Here is a 15,957-nt window from a genome sequence, read left to right on the forward strand (position 1 = left end):
TTGAAGTATCGAGACATTTGTACGAAACTCGGTCCACGAAACCCCAAGCATTCTCCTCCAGCACCACATTTCCAGAGCGTCTATTTTCTGTCTTTCCACATCTCGCAAGGTCCACGTTTCGGCCGCGTACAGAAATATGGGGAATATAAGAGTCTTCACGAGCCTGATTTTCGTGGCTTTTGTTATGTTCCTGTTTCTCCATATCTTTTGCATCTTGTCCATAGCCGTTCTTGTGATGCCCATACGTCGTTTGACCTCGGCACGGTCAACAATCATTACCTTGGTTTTGCTGCGATTTATCTTAAGTCCAAACTCATGGCTCACTCGTTCCATCCTTGACAGAAGCTCTTCCAAGTGTTGCGAACTGGATGCAAACAGAGTGGTGTCATCCGCGTAACGCAAGTTCGCAATCCGGTATCCACCAATTGTTACACCATCTGTCCAGTCTTCCAAGGTGATGCGCATTATGAGTTTCGTGTACACGTTGAATAAGAGCGGCGATATTATGCACCCCTGGCGTACTCGGGCACTTGGATGGAAATCACCTGATAGGACATCATCTGTGCGAACCGAAGCTGTGCCCTCTTCATAAAGCCGTCTTAATAGGTGCACAAGATGTTTTGGTGTGCCCATATCTAGCAGGGTCTTCCACAATATCGGCCATCTCACCGAGTTGAAAGCTTTGGAGAAATCAACAAAGCAAATGAACATGGGCTTATTAAATTCTCTTGACTTCTCCATGATCTGCCGTAAAATGAGTATTTGTATTTGTGGTATTACTATACATAATCCATATTTAGACGCTTTTGGTAATATTTTTTCTAAGTATGTAAGTGGATCCTGGAATCAGGTTAAGACACAACTGTGAGCTGAGCGTATCTCGTACATATATGTATATATTTATGTTTTATACTACTACAGTAAATGTTTTGTTTATTAATTTCAAGTTGCCAAGTTTTGATTGCTGAACCCCAATCGTTTCGAGTTCTAAGTTAAATTTGTATGTATAGTTAATTATGTAGGGCAGATATGCAATAGACAATTTTACATACAAAATCAAAAAAATACTACTGTAATTTGTCTACACATTACTAGATGGCTTTATAATTTTAAAAATAAAGCAACTGGCAATGGAAAGTCAAAAAAAGAACTGGTAATGGGCCGTATATGTTACATGAACCATTTCTCGTTACATTTCTAACAACTAACATTTTTGACATGTTACAACAAGGACTAATTTATAATACTGACATTAAATTCTTCAACAGTCGGTTGAAATATTGGTGCATTCAAAATGCTTATTTTTCTTTTTTTTTAAATTGTTATTTCATCATCACTTGTTGGAGAACGTCTTCTTTTATTGAAATTGATACAATCCTTTGTAGTCTCTAAAAAATTAAAAATCTAATACAGATACAGCTTCTATAATATATTTTGATAAAGTTTAATTTATATAAAATGTTTGTGCACTTGTTATTGGTATTCTATTGTAATTGCACAATCAAATTTATTTACCTGCTAAAGCAGCTAATTTCGCAGTCTGGCATAACTGAGCATTAGTAACTTGGCTTGTATGTAGACATTCTAGTACAACCACTGGCTGAAAATACTTATGTATATCTGTGAAATTTTCGTCCTTCTTCAGTTAAAGTATTTCAAATAGTTGTAAAAAGATTTTTGTAGATTAAAAACTACTCTATCTCTATTTTAGTGACCAGAACAGTTTTTATTAATAGAAACATTGAATAATAATATAAAATCGATCTTAAAAATATGTACATATTAGTTAAGTTAGTGAATAATTAAAAAAAAAAAAACACTTTATTACCGGATTGAAGATAAGGTGTAAAAGCTATGCTAACAAAAGACAATACTATAATTTAATAATGTTCAATTATTTGTCAGTCATTTCTCATTCTGTATATTATGGCACATACATTTTGAGACATGAATTTAAATTAAATATTGTTATTGTTAAACAATATTTACTACTATTAGAGAAACTACAGTCTGTGTTAAATTTATCTTGAAGGAGTAATTTTTAAAAACAAATCACTTAACAGCCTTGCTAATTTTCAATTGTTATGAAATAAAATAAATTAAAATGACTTGGTACAATGGCAATTTTATAACAAAACCAGTCAACTCCTACAGAATGTCTCACCTAGGCCCAACATCAAATACAATGAAAAATTTTGATTAAAATTGCCTTAAGTTTTTGTTGAACTTGAGTTTAGTTTGAGATGTAATTTAAAATAAAAATCAAAAATATATTCAAGTAGTATAAAATAGCTGTTGTATTTATACAGGTGCATTATACACATATCAATATTAATTGATATTATAATAATATTAAGGAACACTGAAATTAAACACTTCTCATATTATATTTCTTAACTTTTCATTCTTCAAATTTCGTTTTTATAACGTTTCATGGTGTATATTATGAAAAAAAAAAAAATCAGATAGAGAACCATCTGTGTTATTTTAGCCACGGTTTGAGATTATATTTGGTTTAGTTTGTTGGTTCAGTTTGAGGCTTAAAATAAAATCTTCTCTAAAAATACCCTCTAAATAGATAGAGATATCAATTATTAAATTACTGTACTTACTACTTTTGCTAACTGTTATCATTCAAGAGGTATAATAAAAATTAATTGTGTATGTACACAATGAATTATGCTTCTTGTTAAAAATAATTGCCAGATGATAGTATTTTACTTTTATTATTTAAGATAATTACTATTTTTACTTACCATTTACAGTAATTCTGTCCAAGAGAATGGATTGGTTTTTCTTTACTAAACATAATATAGGGTCTTGCTTAGGCCTGGTTTCTGTGGGATGGTTTCAAATTATTTAACAAGTAAATTTCGTAACTAAACCTAAATTATAAAGTTTTAAAAACATACCCATTATTAATTTCATTAAACTATCATAAGCCTCCCACAATGCTTATACTTCATCTTCTCATCCGGTACACTCTTGACAGAGCGGTCGTGATCGCTTTTTAGTAGTGGTAATCAAAGGAGCAGATGTGATGCGCTTCACGACGTTTCGCCATCGTTGCCTATTAGTGGTCATCCTGCTACACTCATTAAGTGTACCTCCTACGGCAGACTTGATCTGGTCAGGTCCAACGCGTAGGTGACCTTCCGCGCGGTCTAGTGCCTTCTATCTTCCCCTGGACGACAAGGAGTTCTATGGACTGAATACGACGCCGAGATACGTGTCCGAAGAATGTAAGGATGCGAGATTGTACTATTGAAAATAAACGCTGCTTAATACCGAGTTCTTGAAGTATCGAGACATTTGTACGAAACTCGGTCCACGAAACCCCAAGCATTCTCCTCCAGCACCACATTTCCAGAGCGTCTATTTTCTGTCTTTCCACATCTCGCAAGGTCCACGTTTCGGCCGCGTACAGAAATATGGGGAATATAAGAGTCTTCACGAGCCTGATTTTCGTGGCTTTTGTTATGTTCCTGTTTCTCCATATCTTTTGCATCTTGTCCATAGCCGTTCTTGTGATGCCCATACGTCGTTTGACCTCGGCACGGTCAACAATCATTACCTTGGTTTTGCTGCGATTTATCTTAAGTCCAAACTCATGGCTCACTCGTTCCATCCTTGACAGAAGCTCTTCCAAGTGTTGCGAACTGGATGCAAACAGAGTGGTGTCATCCGCGTAACGCAAGTTCGCAATCCGGTATCCACCAATTGTTACACCATCTGTCCAGTCTTCCAAGGTGATGCGCATTATGAGTTTCGTGTACACGTTGAATAAGAGCGGCGATATTATGCACCCCTGGCGTACTCGGGCACTTGGATGGAAATCACCTGATAGGACATCATCTGTGCGAACCGAAGCTGTGCCCTCTTCATAAAGCCGTCTTAATAGGTGCACAAGATGTTTTGGTGTGCCCATATCTAGCAGGGTCTTCCACAATATCGGCCATCTCACCGAGTTGAAAGCTTTGGAGAAATCAACAAAGCAAATGAACATGGGCTTATTAAATTCTCTTGACTTCTCCATGATCTGCCGTAAAATGAGTATTTGTATTTGTGGTATTACTATACATAATCCATATTTAGACGCTTTTGGTAATATTTTTTCTAAGTATGTAAGTGGATCCTGGAATCAGGTTAAGACACAACTGTGAGCTGAGCGTATCTCGTACATATATGTATATATTTATGTTTTATACTACTACAGTAAATGTTTTGTTTATTAATTTCAAGTTGCCAAGTTTTGATTGCTGAACCCCAATCGTTTCGAGTTCTAAGTTAAATTTGTATGTATAGTTAATTATGTAGGGCAGATATGCAATAGACAATTTTACATACAAAATCAAAAAAATACTACTGTAATTTGTCTACACATTACTAGATGGCTTTATAATTTTAAAAATAAAGCAACTGGCAATGGAAAGTCAAAAAAAGAACTGGTAATGGGCCGTATATGTTACATGAACCATTTCTCGTTACATTTCTAACAACTAACATTTTTGACATGTTACAACAAGGACTAATTTATAATACTGACATTAAATTCTTCAACAGTCGGTTGAAATATTGGTGCATTCAAAATGCTTATTTTTCTTTTTTTTTAAATTGTTATTTCATCATCACTTGTTGGAGAACGTCTTCTTTTATTGAAATTGATACAATCCTTTGTAGTCTCTAAAAAATTAAAAATCTAATACAGATACAGCTTCTATAATATATTTTGATAAAGTTTAATTTATATAAAATGTTTGTGCACTTGTTATTGGTATTCTATTGTAATTGCACAATCAAATTTATTTACCTGCTAAAGCAGCTAATTTCGCAGTCTGGCATAACTGAGCATTAGTAACTTGGCTTGTATGTAGACATTCTAGTACAACCACTGGCTGAAAATACTTATGTATATCTGTGAAATTTTCGTCCTTCTTCAGTTAAAGTATTTCAAATAGTTGTAAAAAGATTTTTGTAGATTAAAAACTACTCTATCTCTATTTTAGTGACCAGAACAGTTTTTATTAATAGAAACATTGAATAATAATATAAAATCGATCTTAAAAATATGTACATATTAGTTAAGTTAGTGAATAATTAAAAAAAAAAAAAACTTTATTACCGGATTGAAGATAAGGTGTAAAAGCTATGCTAACAAAAGACAATACTATAATTTAATAATGTTCAATTATTTGTCAGTCATTTCTCATTCTGTATATTATGGCACATACATTTTGAGACATGAATTTAAATTAAATATTGTTATTGTTAAACAATATTTACTACTATTAGAGAAACTACAGTCTGTGTTAAATTTATCTTGAAGGAGTAATTTTTAAAAACAAATCACTTAACAGCCTTGCTAATTTTCAATTGTTATGAAATAAAATAAATTAAAATGACTTGGTACAATGGCAATTTTATAACAAAACCAGTCAACTCCTACAGAATGTCTCACCTAGGCCCAACATCAAATACAATGAAAAATTTTGATTAAAATTGCCTTAAGTTTTTGTTGAACTTGAGTTTAGTTTGAGATGTAATTTAAAATAAAAATCAAAAATATATTCAAGTAGTATAAAATAGCTGTTGTATTTATACAGGTGCATTATACACATATCAATATTAATTGATATTATAATAATATTAAGGAACACTGAAATTAAACACTTCTCATATTATATTTCTTAACTTTTCATTCTTCAAATTTCGTTTTTATAACGTTTCATGGTGTATATTATGAAAAAAAAAAAAATCAGATATAGAACCATCTGTGTTATTTTAGCCACGGTTTGAGATTATATTTGGTTTAGTTTGTTGGTTCAGTTTGAGGCTTAAAATAAAATCTTCTCTAAAAATACCCTCTAAATAGATAGAGATATCAATTATTAAATTACTGTACTTACTACTTTTGCTAACTGTTATCATTCAAGAGGTATAATAAAAATTAATTGTGTATGTACACAATGAATTATGCTTCTTGTTAAAAATAATTGCCAGATGATAGTATTTTACTTTTATTATTTAAGATAATTACTATTTTTACTTACCATTTACAGTAATTCTGTCCAAGAGAATGGATTGGTTTTTCTTTACTAAACATAATATAGGGTCTTGCTTAGGCCTGGTTTCTGTGGGATGGTTTCAAATTATTTAACAAGTAAATTTCGTAACTAAACCTAAATTATAAAGTTTTAAAAACATACCCATTATTAATTTCATTAAACTATCATAAGCCTCCCACAATGCTTATACTTCATCTTCTCATCCGGTACACTCTTGACAGAGCGGTCGTGATCGCTTTTTAGTAGTGGTAATCAAAGGAGCAGATGTGATGCGCTTCACGACGTTTCGCCATCGTTGCCTATTAGTGGTCATCCTGCTACACTCATTAAGTGTACCTCCTACGGCAGACTTGATCTGGTCAGGTCCAACGCGTAGGTGACCTTCCGCGCGGTCTAGTGCCTTCTATCTTCCCCTGGACGACAAGGAGTTCTATGGACTGAATACGACGCCGAGATACGTGTCCGAAGAATGTAAGGATGCGAGATTGTACTATTGAAAATAAACGCTGCTTAATACCGAGTTCTTGAAGTATCGAGACATTTGTACGAAACTCGGTCCACGAAACCCCAAGCATTCTCCTCCAGCACCACATTTCCAGAGCGTCTATTTTCTGTCTTTCCACATCTCGCAAGGTCCACGTTTCGGCCGCGTACAGAAATATGGGGAATATAAGAGTCTTCACGAGCCTGATTTTCGTGGCTTTTGTTATGTTCCTGTTTCTCCATATCTTTTGCATCTTGTCCATAGCCGTTCTTGTGATGCCCATACGTCGTTTGACCTCGGCACGGTCAACAATCATTACCTTGGTTTTGCTGCGATTTATCTTAAGTCCAAACTCATGGCTCACTCGTTCCATCCTTGACAGAAGCTCTTCCAAGTGTTGCGAACTGGATGCAAACAGAGTGGTGTCATCCGCGTAACGCAAGTTCGCAATCCGGTATCCACCAATTGTTACACCATCTGTCCAGTCTTCCAAGGTGATGCGCATTATGAGTTTCGTGTACACGTTGAATAAGAGCGGCGATATTATGCACCCCTGGCGTACTCGGGCACTTGGATGGAAATCACCTGATAGGACATCATCTGTGCGAACCGAAGCTGTGCCCTCTTCATAAAGCCGTCTTAATAGGTGCACAAGATGTTTTGGTGTGCCCATATCTAGCAGGGTCTTCCACAATACCGGCCATCTCACCGAGTTGAAAGCTTTGGAGAAATCAACAAAGCAAATGAACATGGGCTTATTAAATTCTCTTGACTTCTCCATGATCTGCCGTAAAATGAGTATTTGTATTTGTGGTATTACTATACATAATCCATATTTAGACGCTTTTGGTAATATTTTTTCTAAGTATGTAAGTGGATCCTGGAATCAGGTTAAGACACAACTGTGAGCTGAGCGTATCTCGTACATATATGTATATATTTATGTTTTATACTACTACAGTAAATGTTTTGTTTATTAATTTCAAGTTGCCAAGTTTTGATTGCTGAACCCCAATCGTTTCGAGTTCTAAGTTAAATTTGTATGTATAGTTAATTATGTAGGGCAGATATGCAATAGACAATTTTACATACAAAATCAAAAAAATACTACTGTAATTTGTCTACACATTACTAGATGGCTTTATAATTTTAAAAATAAAGCAACTGGCAATGGAAAGTCAAAAAAAGAACTGGTAATGGGCCGTATATGTTACATGAACCATTTCTCGTTACATTTCTAACAACTAACATTTTTGACATGTTACAACAAGGACTAATTTATAATACTGACATTAAATTCTTCAACAGTCGGTTGAAATATTGGTGCATTCAAAATGCTTATTTTTCTTTTTTTTTAAATTGTTATTTCATCATCACTTGTTGGAGAACGTCTTCTTTTATTGAAATTGATACAATCCTTTGTAGTCTCTAAAAAATTAAAAATCTAATACAGATACAGCTTCTATAATATATTTTGATAAAGTTTAATTTATATAAAATGTTTGTGCACTTGTTATTGGTATTCTATTGTAATTGCACAATCAAATTTATTTACCTGCTAAAGCAGCTAATTTCGCAGTCTGGCATAACTGAGCATTAGTAACTTGGCTTGTATGTAGACATTCTAGTACAACCACTGGCTGAAAATACTTATGTATATCTGTGAAATTTTCGTCCTTCTTCAGTTAAAGTATTTCAAATAGTTGTAAAAAGATTTTTGTAGATTAAAAACGACTCTATCTCTATTTTAGTGACCAGAACAGTTTTTATTAATAGAAACATTGAATAATAATATAAAATCGATCTTAAAAATATGTACATATTAGTTAAGTTAGTGAATAATTAAAAAAAAAAAACCACTTTATTACCGGATTGAAGATAAGGTGTAAAAGCTATGCTAACAAAAGACAATACTATAATTTAATAATGTTCAATTATTTGTCAGTCATTTCTCATTCTGTATATTATGGCACATACATTTTGAGACATGAATTTAAATTAAATATTGTTATTGTTAAACAATATTTACTACTATTAGAGAAACTACAGTCTGTGTTAAATTTATCTTGAAGGAGTAATTTTTAAAAACAAATCACTTAACAGCCTTGCTAATTTTCAATTGTTATGAAATAAAATAAATTAAAATGACTTGGTACAATGGCAATTTTATAACAAAACCAGTCAACTCCTACAGAATGTCTCACCTAGGCCCAACATCAAATACAATGAAAAATTTTGATTAAAATTGCCTTAAGTTTTTGTTGAACTTGAGTTTAGTTTGAGATGTAATTTAAAATAAAAATCAAAAATATATTCAAGTAGTATAAAATAGCTGTTGTATTTATACAGGTGCATTATACACATATCCATATTAATTGATATTATAATAATATTAAGGAACACTGAAATTAAACACTTCTCATATTATATTTCTTAACTTTTCATTCTTCAAATTTCGTTTTTATAACGTTTCATGGTGTATATTATGAAAAAAAAAAATATCAGATATAGAACCATCTGTGTTATTTTAGCCACGGTTTGAGATTATATTTGGTTTAGTTTGTTGGTTCAGTTTGAGGCTTAAAATAAAATCTTCTCTAAAAATACCCTCTAAATAGATAGAGATATCAATTATTAAATTACTGTACTTACTACTTTTGCTAACTGTTATCATTCAAGAGGTATAATAAAAATTAATTGTGTATGTACACAATGAATTATGCTTCTTGTTAAAAATAATTGCCAGATGATAGTATTTTACTTTTATTATTTAAGATAATTACTATTTTTACTTACCATTTACAGTAATTCTGTCCAAGAGAATGGATTGGTTTTTCTTTACTAAACATAATATAGGGTCTTGCTTAGGCCTGGTTTCTGTGGGATGGTTTCAAATTATTTAACAAGTAAATTTCGTAACTAAACCTAAATTATAAAGTTTTAAAAACATACCCATTATTAATTTCATTAAACTATCATAAGCCTCCCACAATGCTTATACTTCTTCTTCTCATCCGGTACACTCTTGACAGAGCGGTCGTGATCGCTATTTAGTAGTGGTAATCAAAGGAGCAGATGTGATGCGCTTCACGACGTTTCGCCATCGTTGCCTATTAGTGGTCATCCTGCTACACTCATTAAGTGTACATCCTACGGCAGACTTGATCTGGTCAGGTCCAACGCGTAGGTGACCTTCCGCGCGGTCTAGTGCCTTCTATCTTCCCCTGGACGACAAGGCGTTCTATGGACTGAATACGACGCCGAGATACGTGTCCGAAGAATGTAAGGATGCGAGATTGTACTATTGAAAATAAACGCTGCTTAATACCGAGTTCTTGAAGTATCGAGACATTTGTACGAAACTCGGTCCACGAAACCCCAAGCATTCTCCTCCAGCACCACATTTCCAGAGCGTCTATTTTCTGTCTTTCCACATCTCGCAAGGTCCACGTTTCGGCCGCGTACAGAAATATGGGGAATATAAGAGTCTTCACGAGCCTGATTTTCGTGGCTTTTGTTATGTTCCTGTTTCTCCATATCTTTTGCATCTTGTCCATAGCCGTTCTTGTGATGCCCATACGTCGTTTGACCTCGGCACGGTCAACAATCATTACCTTGGTTTTGCTGCGATTTATCTTAAGTCCAAACTCATGGCTCACTCGTTCCATCCTTGACAGAAGCTCTTCCAAGTGTTGCGAACTGGATGCAAACAGAGTGGTGTCATCCGCGTAACGCAAGTTCGCAATCCGGTATCCACCAATTGTTACACCATCTGTCCAGTCTTCCAAGGTGATGCGCATTATGAGTTTCGTGTACACGTTGAATAAGAGCGGCGATATTATGCACCCCTGGCGTACTCGGGCACTTGGATGGAAATCACCTGATAGGACATCATCTGTGCGAACCGAAGCTGTGCCCTCTTCATAAAGCCGTCTTAATAGGTGCACAAGATGTTTTGGTGTGCCCATATCTAGCAGGGTCTTCCACAATACCGGCCATCTCACCGAGTTGAAAGCTTTGGAGAAATCAACAAAGCAAATGAACATGGGCTTATTAAATTCTCTTGACTTCTCCATGATCTGCCGTAAAATGAGTATTTGTATTTGTGGTATTACTATACATAATCCATATTTAGACGCTTTTGGTAATATTTTTTCTAAGTATGTAAGTGGATCCTGGAATCAGGTTAAGACACAACTGTGAGCTGAGCGTATCTCGTACATATATGTATATATTTATGTTTTATACTACTACAGTAAATGTTTTGTTTATTAATTTCAAGTTGCCAAGTTTTGATTGCTGAACCCCAATCGTTTCGAGTTCTAAGTTAAATTTGTATGTATAGTTAATTATGTAGGGCAGATATGCAATAGACAATTTTACATACAAAATCAAAAAAATACTACTGTAATTTGTCTACACATTACTAGATGGCTTTATAATTTTAAAAATAAAGCAACTGGCAATGGAAAGTCAAAAAAAGAACTGGTAATGGGCCGTATATGTTACATGAACCATTTCTCGTTACATTTCTAACAACTAACATTTTTGACATGTTACAACAAGGACTAATTTATAATACTGACATTAAATTCTTCAACAGTCGGTTGAAATATTGGTGCATTCAAAATGCTTATTTTTCTTTTTTTTTAAATTGTTATTTCATCATCACTTGTTGGAGAACGTCTTCTTTTATTGAAATTGATACAATCCTTTGTAGTCTCTAAAAAATTAAAAATCTAATACAGATACAGCTTCTATAATATATTTTGATAAAGTTTAATTTATATAAAATGTTTGTGCACTTGTTATTGGTATTCTATTGTAATTGCACAATCAAATTTATTTACCTGCTAAAGCAGCTAATTTCGCAGTCTGGCATAACTGAGCATTAGTAACTTGGCTTGTATGTAGACATTCTAGTACAACCACTGGCTGAAAATACTTATGTATATCTGTGAAATTTTCGTCCTTCTTCAGTTAAAGTATTTCAAATAGTTGTAAAAAGATTTTTGTAGATTAAAAACTACTCTATCTCTATTTTAGTGACCAGAACAGTTTTTATTAATAGAAACATTGAATAATAATATAAAATCGATCTTAAAAATATGTACATATTAGTTAAGTTAGTGAATAATTTAAAAAAAAAAACCACTTTATTACCGGATTGAAGATAAGGTGTAAAAGCTATGCTAACAAAAGACAATACTATAATTTAATAATGTTCAATTATTTGTCAGTCATTTCTCATTCTGTATATTATGGCACATACATTTTGAGACATGAATTTAAATTAAATATTGTTATTGTTAAACAATATTTACTACTATTAGAGAAACTACAGTCTGTGTTAAATTTATCTTGAAGGAGTAATTTTTAAAAACAAATCACTTAACAGCCTTGCTAATTTTCAATTGTTATGAAATAAAATAAATTAAAATGACTTGGTACAATGGCAATTTTATAACAAAACCAGTCAACTCCTACAGAATGTCTCACCTAGGCCCAACATCAAATACAATGAAAAATTTTGATTAAAATTGCCTTAAGTTTTTGTTGAACTTGAGTTTAGTTTGAGATGTAATTTAAAATAAAAATCAAAAATATATTCAAGTAGTATAAAATAGCTGTTGTATTTATACAGGTGCATTATACACATATCCATATTAATTGATATTATAATAATATTAAGGAACACTGAAATTAAACACTTCTCATATTATATTTCTTAACTTTTCACTCTTCAAATTTCGTTTTTATAACGTTTCATGGTGTATATTATGAAAAAAAAAATATCAGATATAGAACGATCTGTGTTATTTTAGCCACGGTTTGAGATTATATTTGGTTTAGTTTGTTGGTTCAGTTTGAGGCTTAAAATAAAATCTTCTCTAAAAATACCCTCTAAATAGATAGAGATATCAATTATTAAATTACTGTACTTACTACTTTTGCTAACTGTTATCATTCAAGAGGTATAATAAAAATTAATTGTGTATGTACACAATGAATTATGCTTCTTGTTAAAAATAATTGCCAGATGATAGTATTTTACTTTTATTATTTAAGATAATTACTATTTTAACTTACCATTTACAGTAATTCTGTCCAAGAGAATGGATTGGTTTTTCTTTACTAAACATAATATAGGGTCTTGCTTAGGCCTGGTTTCTGTGGGATGGTTTCAAATTATTTAACAAGTAAATTTCGTAACTAAACCTAAATTATAAAGTTTTAAAAACATACCCATTATTAATTTCATTAAACTATCATAAGCCTCCCACAATGCTTATACTTCATCTTCTCATCCGGTACACTCTTGACAGAGCGGTCGTGATCGCTTTTTAGTAGTGGTAATCAAAGGAGCAGATGTGATGCGCTTCACGACGTTTCGCCATCGTTGCCTATTAGTGGTCATCCTGCTACACTCATTAAGTGTACTTCCTACGGCAGACTTGATCTGGTCAGGTCCAACGCGTAGGTGACCTTCCGCGCGGTCTAGTGCCTTCTATCTTCCCCTGGACGACAAGGCGTTCTATGGACTGAATACGACGCCGAGATACGTGTCCGAAGAATGTAAGGATGCGAGATTGTACTATTGAAAATAAACGCTGCTTAATACCGAGTTCTTGAAGTATCGAGACATTTGTACGAAACTCGGTCCACGAAACCCCAAGCATTCTCCTCCAGCACCACATTTCCAGAGCGTCTATTTTCTGTCTTTCCACATCTCGCAAGGTCCACGTTTCGGCCGCGTACAGAAATATGGGGAATATAAGAGTCTTCACGAGCCTGATTTTCGTGGCTTTTGTTATGTTCCTGTTTCTCCATATCTTTTGCATCTTGTCCATAGCCGTTCTTGTGATGCCCATACGTCGTTTGACCTCGGCACGGTCAACAATCATTACCTTGATTTTGCTGCGATTTATCTTAAGTCCAAACTCATGGCTCACTCGTTCCATCCTTGACAGAAGCTCTTCCAAGTGTTGCGAACTGGATGCAAACAGAGTGGTGTCATCCGCGTAACGCAAGTTCGCAATCCGGTATCCACCAATTGTTACACCATCTGTCCAGTCTTCCAAGGTGATGCGCATTATGAGTTTCGTGTACACGTTGAATAAGAGCGGCGATATTATGCACCCCTGGCGTACTCGGGCACTTGGATGGAAATCACCTGATAGGACATCATCTGTGCGAACCGAAGCTGTGCCCTCTTCATAAAGCCGTCTTAATAGGTGCACAAGATGTTTTGGTGTGCCCATATCTAGCAGGGTCTTCCACAATATCGGCCATCTCACCGAGTTGAAAGCTTTGGAGAAATCAACAAAGCAAATGAACATGGGCTTATTAAATTCTCTTGACTTCTCCATGATCTGCCGTAAAATGAGTATTTGTATTTGTGGTATTACTATACATAATCCATATTTAGACGCTTTTGGTAATATTTTTTCTAAGTATGTAAGTGGATCCTGGAATCAGGTTAAGACACAACTGTGAGCTGAGCGTATCTCGTACATATATGTATATATTTATGTTTTATACTACTACAGTAAATGTTTTGTTTATTAATTTCAAGTTGCCAAGTTTTGATTGCTGAACCCCAATCGTTTCGAGTTCTAAGTTAAATTTGTATGTATAGTTAATTATGTAGGGCAGATATGCAATAGACAATTTTACATACAAAATCAAAAAAATACTACTGTAATTTGTCTACACATTACTAGATGGCTTTATAATTTTAAAAATAAAGCAACTGGCAATGGAAAGTCAAAAAAAGAACTGGTAATGGGCCGTATATGTTACATGAACCATTTCTCGTTACATTTCTAACAACTAACATTTTTGACATGTTACAACAAGGACTAATTTATAATACTGACATTAAATTCTTCAACAGTCGGTTGAAATATTGGTGCATTCAAAATGCTTATTTTTCTTTTTTTTTAAATTGTTATTTCATCATCACTTGTTGGAGAACGTCTTCTTTTATTGAAATTGATACAATCCTTTGTAGTCTCTAAAAAATTAAAAATCTAATACAGATACAGCTTCTATAATATATTTTGATAAAGTTTAATTTATATAAAATGTTTGTGCACTTGTTATTGGTATTCTATTGTAATTGCACAATCAAATTTATTTACCTGCTAAAGCAGCTAATTTCGCAGTCTGGCATAACTGAGCATTAGTAACTTGGCTTGTATGTAGACATTCTAGTACAACCACTGGCTGAAAATACTTATGTATATCTGTGAAATTTTCGTCCTTCTTCAGTTAAAGTATTTCAAATAGTTGTAAAAAGATTTTTGTAGATTAAAAACTACTCTATCTCTATTTTAGTGACCAGAACAGTTTTTATTAATAGAAACATTGAATAATAATATAAAATCGATCTTAAAAATATGTACATATTAGTTAAGTTAGTGAATAATTAAAAAAAAAAAACACTTTATTACCGGATTGAAGATAAGGTGTAAAAGCTATGCTAACAAAAGACAATACTATAATTTAATAATGTTCAATTATTTGTCAGTCATTTCTCATTCTGTATATTATGGCACATACATTTTGAGACATGAATTTAAATTAAATATTGTTATTGTTAAACAATATTTACTACTATTAGAGAAACTACAGTCTGTGTTAAATTTATCTTGAAGGAGTAATTTTTAAAAACAAATCACTTAACAGCCTTGCTAATTTTCAATTGTTATGAAATAAAATAAATTAAAATGACTTGGTACAATGGCAATTTTATAACAAAACCAGTCAACTCCTACAGAATGTCTCACCTAGGCCCAACATCAAATACAATGAAAAATTTTGATTAAAATTGCCTTAAGTTTTTGTTGAACTTGAGTTTAGTTTGAGATGTAATTTAAAATAAAAATCAAAAATATATTCAAGTAGTATAAAATAGCTGTTGTATTTATACAGGTGCATTATACACATATCCATATTAATTGATATTATAATAATATTAAGGAACACTGAAATTAAACACTTCTCATATTATATTTCTTAACTTTTCATTCTTCAAATTTCGTTTTTATAACGTTTCATGGTGTATATTATGAAAAAAAAAATATCAGATATAGAACCATCTGTGTTATTTTAGCCACGGTTTGAGATTATATTTGGTTTAGTTTGTTGGTTCAGTTTGAGGCTTAAAATAAAATCTTCTCTAAAAATACCCTCTAAATAGATAGAGATATCAATTATTAAATTACTGTACTTACTACTTTTGCTAACTGTTATCATTCAAGAGGTATAATAAAAATTAATTGTGTATGTACACAATGAATTATGCTTCTTGTTAAAAATAATTGCCAGATGATAGTATTTTACTTTTATTATTTAAGATAATTACTATTTTTACTTACCATTTACAGTAATTCTGTCCAAGAG

The sequence above is a fragment of the Pieris brassicae genome, chromosome W (genome assembly GCF_905147105.1).
Source record: "Pieris brassicae chromosome W, ilPieBrab1.1, whole genome shotgun sequence".
NCBI lineage: Eukaryota > Metazoa > Arthropoda > Insecta > Lepidoptera > Pieridae > Pieris > Pieris brassicae.